At 30.9% G+C, this 6,352-nt stretch overlaps 1 long non-coding RNA gene across 1 annotated transcript; it reads left to right on the top strand.

The window, feature by feature from the left end:
• Window positions 1-499: 499 nt before the first annotated feature.
• LOC118491729 lies at window positions 500-3,783 on the top strand. Its single transcript, XR_004892132.1, has 2 exons — window positions 500-610; window positions 3,384-3,783. It is a non-coding gene; the product is annotated as an uncharacterized LOC118491729 (long non-coding RNA).
• The last annotated feature ends 2,569 nt before the right edge of the window (window positions 3,784-6,352 follow it).

Genomic DNA, 6,352 nt, shown 5'->3' with positions numbered 1-6,352 from the left:
ACTTAAGTATAACCTTAAGCTGGCCGAGTTCAACTCGCTCCATAAACAGCTCTAGCTATAAGCAAGAAACCAAGCTCAACTCAGGAATAATTTCTCCTTGTAAAGACCGAAATAATGGAATCGGTTCTTTTATTTTTGAAAAGGGTATTTGCTGTGGGATAGGATAGTTATGTAAATACGCAAGTAATAAATTTTAAGAGGATACACGCAATTCTCTCATTTTTTGTTTTGTAAATACGCAAACAACTTGTTATCATTCTAATATATTCCTTCAGAATACTAAAACAAATATAAAACAAGTCAAATTCCAGCTGAATTTGACGAAACGTTATCTCAAGTCACAAACGGTAAACTTAAAAATAACTTTGTGTACTTCACTTTCAGGTTTACATTGTAAATAAAGAGTTATGAGGGGCTTAAGTTGGTGAGCAAGAAGACTTGAAGGGGTAAAGTGGAACTTTGGGAGTATATATACTGAACAGGCACACACCGGAAATCTCACCTCCTCATCTCACAGGAACGGCCAGCCACCACCCTAGGGTGGCGGCGCAGGAGGGAGAAAGGAAATTCCGGCGACCGGAATTGAGCGGCGGTGAACTGCTATGTGCTGGTAACTCTCCGAATCCATCAAAATTTTTCCGTCAGCATTTCCTAAACCTCAGAAAATCGTCGTACGATTTTTTTAGGTTTATGGAATTCTGATGGAAAAAGTGAAGGACATCGATGGTGCTAATGTGGAAAACAACAATGCGTATGTGACGGTTTAATTTCATATTTGAGCCTTCTAACGAGTTATTGAATTTCATTTGTGTGTTGAGTTTAATTTATTACGAATTTACCGATCAATCGATTATTGTTAACGTCTGTATACGTGCTTTAATTGGGATTTTCTTTTCTTGTCATTTATCAATTTGATTTTTATTTTGCTGTCTTTTTCTTTTTCTTTTTCTATTTTCGAAAATGATTTTTAAAGTACTTTCATTTTTGTCTCTTTTTGTATGTACACCATAATACTATATTATTATAGGCAAAATGGATTTTAATAATCCAAACTTTCATACATTGGCCAGTAACGGATCCAACTTAAAAAATAACCGGTGGTGGTCCCAATTTTTCTTATATTGTAAACCAATGGACTTTTACTAATAAAAACCTTAATTTGTTTTTGCCTCCTTATCTTTTTTAGCAACTTTTTCGTATAATGTAAACCAATGGACCTTTACTAAAACGAAAAGGATAAGAAGACAAAAAGAAATTTAGGTTTTTTTAGTAAAAGTCCATTGGTTTACAATATACGAAAAGTTGGGACCACTACCGGTTATTTTTGAAGTTAGGTCCATTGCCAGCCAATGAGTGAAAGTTTGGATTATTAAAATCCATTATTCCATTATTATATTATACAATACAAATCTACAATACATGTGTCATAAAAATAATAAAAATGATGTATAAGAAACAATGATTTGACTTTAAAATTGCGTTTAGAGTTGTGCATGTTGCTTTAATTATGGTACATATAATATATGCGAAAGTTTGATCAAAACTTTGAAACCGCATTAACAGTTGTGCATGTTGCTTTAATTATAGTACATACGTTTGTTACGTAGCAGAATAGTCATCATTGTGTACTAGTGTTTTGCGGTTCTAACTTTTTTTTGTTTCAATTAATTATGTAATTATATGTATTAAATGTAGAAGACTTGTTTCAAAAGTTAACAAAAATGCCATATTTTTCAAAATTTTAATGAATTAAATTGTGACAATGATGATAATAATTTTTAGCATGTGTCATTGATGCTTAAAGTTGAAAAGGTGAAATGCCCCATCTAGAACTATATAGATTTTTTTTAAGGATTTTGAGGAAACACTGGAGGATCTTTTTACCGCTTGCTCATTGACAAATAGAGTTTGGGCAGAGATTAGTGCCTGGTGTAAAATCCCCCCTCCTCCCCCGATATTTATTTTCGATTTCAAAGACACTCTGGATATCCATAATTATTATCAAGTTGGAAAGAAAGCAAAAAAAAAAAAAAAAATCATTCTTAAGGCTTGGTGATAATTTCGTGCTGGTGCATATGGAATGGAAGGAACGAGTTGGTTTTCAATCAAATCAGACGAAGTTCTCGGGAGATTGTTGGGGAGATTAAATCTAGAGGTTACGCTTGGGTTAAAAATAGAACGTCCTGTAATTATATTAGTTGGGGTTATTGGTGTAAATACCCTCTGTATATTAGTTTGGGTCAGGGGTGTGTGTATTGTTTGGCCTTTTGCCCGTTTAGGTCGGAGGTGTTTTTTAATGAAATTTTCTTTTTTTTATAAATCTAGAACTATATAGATAAGGAGCTTCCACCGAATTTAATTAGTTACATGTTTTTTATTGTTGAAATGATTAGATATGATAATATCTTTTTGAATAGACACACAATTCACCAAAAATCAGGCATTGATTACCCTAAAAAGTCTTATAAATATTATTAGAACATCTAAAAAGTAACAAATTGTATTATATAAATTGTTTATTTTATTTTACCATCTATACTTGGAAGATTTCATGTATCTACTTTTTTCTTTATATTTTTATTGGTATGGAATTTCGGAGTATATCTTTCGAGAATTTATTCAAAAGTATAAAATATTTCAACGTGTACATTTCAGTCATATACATTATTTAAATAAATAATATATGTATATTTAGTTACTATGTATGTAAAATAATTATGATTTTCACACATCAAATCATTTTAGGATCAACTAACTATTTTTCTTAAATAATTATTTTTTGTTTTTATGTGTTTAGCAAAATTTCATGGTGCGTATTTAGGTAGGAAAATAAATAATTGAAGATTTATTTGATTAGACAAAGGTCACTTTTTTTCAAAGCCAAATTATTCTAACTTACTCAAGACAAGTAAAGTCTAGACCCATTCTTGTTTTTTAGTTTGGAGTTTTAAAATTGTAAAAATTTAAAAAAAATGATGGTGGGTCTTAGTTGAGACTCTAACCCGGTTTAACAAGGTATTTAAAACCCGTCAACCGGAAAGGTTTTTCGCAAGGTGAAGATCTCGTTTAATGCAGTTTGGTTCATAGTTAACAGTCCGAAGAAGTCCGATCTGGTTTCAAAAACATTTTCTAAACTTTTTTTAACAATTAATGTCTTAATTTACCTAATTTCTCTCTTAATCTTCTACTAATAATCAAGTTGTAATTATGAACCTAAATGGATATGCATGGTTTTCATAAAGTAGTGAGAATCAAATCATTACAAATGGATAAAAAGAAAAAAAAGTTGTATCTTGTTTGCTGATTTGTGGTTTTTAATAACAATTAATACTTGATTACTGGTTTCCTTCTTAACATTTCTTTATCCATACGAATATTGCAAGGATTTCCACAATTGATTTGTCGAACGCGCAAACCAAGATCATTTTGGAAGATCTTTGTTTAGCACAACAATGCTTGCTCATCTCCTTTCTCCATGGACCATGCTTAACCAAGTCAAAACTCGGTGTCACCTTACTACCTGCAACAAACTGCGAAAGTATGTTGATACAAGTAGTATGACTTTGATATGCATCTCGATTGGCTGTTGTGAGTCTAGTGATAAACTACGCACTAGTGTCACATTGGCGAAGTCATTTTTGTAAATATTATGCTTTTTTTATCAAGATCGAAATCAAGTCATATATCATAAAGAGGAAATGTTAGTAATTAAGCTAAGTGTTGCTTTTGCAACTTTACTTGAATAAAGCATCTTTTATGGAATCCCATGTGTGATTGTGCTAACATGTTCTTGTTCGATTGGATACACCATGAATATGTTCGACTTTATCATGAGTAACTTTACTTTTTGATGGCAACGTCTTTATGAACACAAAAATATATTAAGGACAATAAAGAATGTGACTTTTTTAACTCCTTTACTTACTAATGAGTGGCTCGGAAAGTAGTGGATATAAAAACCTAGATCCGGGTATTAAAAAACTAGTTACTCAGCTATAACTTTATATGTAAAAAATCAATCTTTACATAATATAAATCAGATTCACATGTGGCAATTATATGATTTAAGATAATTAGGTTAAGACAATATATAAAAACAAGTAGCAATTTTATAATCAGCTATAAATTTACATGTAAAATATCAAATTTGTTCCAAAACTAGTAATTTGACCCCTAAATAAGCATATAATGAGAAATAGTTTCTTTCTAGCCACAAACACTAAGAAACTAATTGCTCGCAATTTGGAAACGTGCTAATGTGATAACCAGTTTCAAAAACAGGATGGCAAACATCTCAACACCAAATTCACATTCACACATACATTTTCCCAGCGCTGTCTCCTGTCTCCGAAAGTTCTCGAAAATCTGCGGGCCTTGAGCGAATAAAGAATACGAGCCCCTAAAATATAATTTTTTAAAAGAAAATATATAAAAAAGCTTTAAATATATGAAAATGAATTAAACTTTAGTGGGAATCACCCGCATGTTGTGGTGGGCCGATTTAAGCTAAAATTTATGTCCACATAAATAAAAAATACATCACACGCTCGTTTGCAAATCGAAACGTAGATTGAAAACATGGTGTAAGGGTATATTCATAAAATATGGAAAAGTTACGTCCTGATTTAAAAAAAAAAAACATAATTTAAAGTCAAATAACACCACTGTAACCACTCCAAATTTATTTAAAAACATAGAGTTGAAAGAAAAACGAAATAATATTTTTTTTCATAAGAAAAAAATATTTTTGATACATGCAAAACTCATTATAGATTGAACAATAATTCAAAAATTAGTTTAAATAATAAGTTTTGAACTAAATTTTGGAAGTAATTAAAGGGAGAGATGTAACTTAATAAAATGGGCATTGATGTATTTGCGTTTAAATAGCTAACAAACAAAATAAAAATAAAATTTCAGCAAAATTGGAGAATGCGCGGATGCATTCTTTTGAACACAAATACAAATATGTTGTGCACGTGGCAGGTTGTGGTTGGGCTGTGACTCACCCACCTGCCATGTGACTGGTTTGCATTTTGAGATCCCGCTGGTCAGGTTGTGACTCCCTTTTATCGTTTATGTTTATTGTAGCTCAAAGTTGTAATTTAATTACTATATATCTTAAAAATGATGGTCAGTGACTGTCACATCACAGCCATCGCCACCATTCATATATGTTATACTTTGCGTTAAGAGATGTAAAATGTTTATCTGCCCCAGTGGTCAGTTGTGTTTGTGGTTTCACCGGTGGTTAGCGGTTCTATTCTGTTTCCACTCTTTGTATTTCTTTTTTCCATTAATTGCAAATCTGGTAACTATTCTTCCACAAGTCTTTCTTTTTTCTTTTAACTACAAATCTAGTAACTATTCTTCTACAAGTCGTCTGATAGTTGTTCTTCCCTGTTTATTGTACTACCATTGGTAAAAGACAAAGTTCTTATATATGTTCTAGCTAACACATTATTTTAACTGCATCATATTTATATTTTCTTCGTTTAGATCCAAAAACTTCCACATAGCTTTTAGTCTTCTTAGTTTTTATTAACACATTATTTTATTGAGATTTAACATACTAATTTTATTATTATTTAAGTTAATTTTTTATTTTAGTTTAGGCTTTTATTTTGTCTTTTTCTTATGATTTAACAAATGTTTTTTTAAATATTTTTATTTGTAAGTTTTTAAACTCCCGTCACTTTTGTGGTGAGCCAATACCATATAACTATACCACTAGATTATAAGTGTTTTTTTTAGTTATTTAACTAAATATTTGTAATTGATGAATATAATGTTCCTTAATAAAATTACTATAGCAACAGAAATTTTATATCGACACGTTAAAGTCAATTACAAACGATGTTTTACGTTTACGGTGAATCAACACGATACCGCGTTAATGTCTAACTTACTTTTACAACTTTATACCACTGTCTAAATTACTTTTAGAGTAAATTACAAGTTTTGTCCTTTATGTTTGTATCAAATTGCAGGCGCTGTCCTTTGTCTTTAAATTTGACATTGTCCTTAATGTTTCAAAATCCTGCAAGTTATGTCCTTTAGACCAAACCTAGTTAGATTTTTTGGTTAAAGTTGGTCATGTGTCTTGTACATGAGGGCACATTTGTCATTTTACCTCCCTAAAAATTATTGAGTAAATAACCTATAACAAAAGGACTGATTTGTAAAAAAAAAATAAAGATATAAAATACAATTTCCATTTTCATTTTACAACGTCACGATTTACCGGCATGGAATGGCCGGATACAAGATATCTTGAAAACCAGAGTCATCACATGTTTCCCATACAAACGTACTTGATCAACAAAACATTGTTAATGACCGACAATCATGC

Source organism: Helianthus annuus, chromosome 4 (assembly GCF_002127325.2).
Source record: "Helianthus annuus cultivar XRQ/B chromosome 4, HanXRQr2.0-SUNRISE, whole genome shotgun sequence".
Taxonomy (NCBI): Eukaryota; Viridiplantae; Streptophyta; class Magnoliopsida; order Asterales; family Asteraceae; genus Helianthus; species Helianthus annuus.
This window is presented reverse-complemented; position numbering and strand designations above follow the sequence as displayed.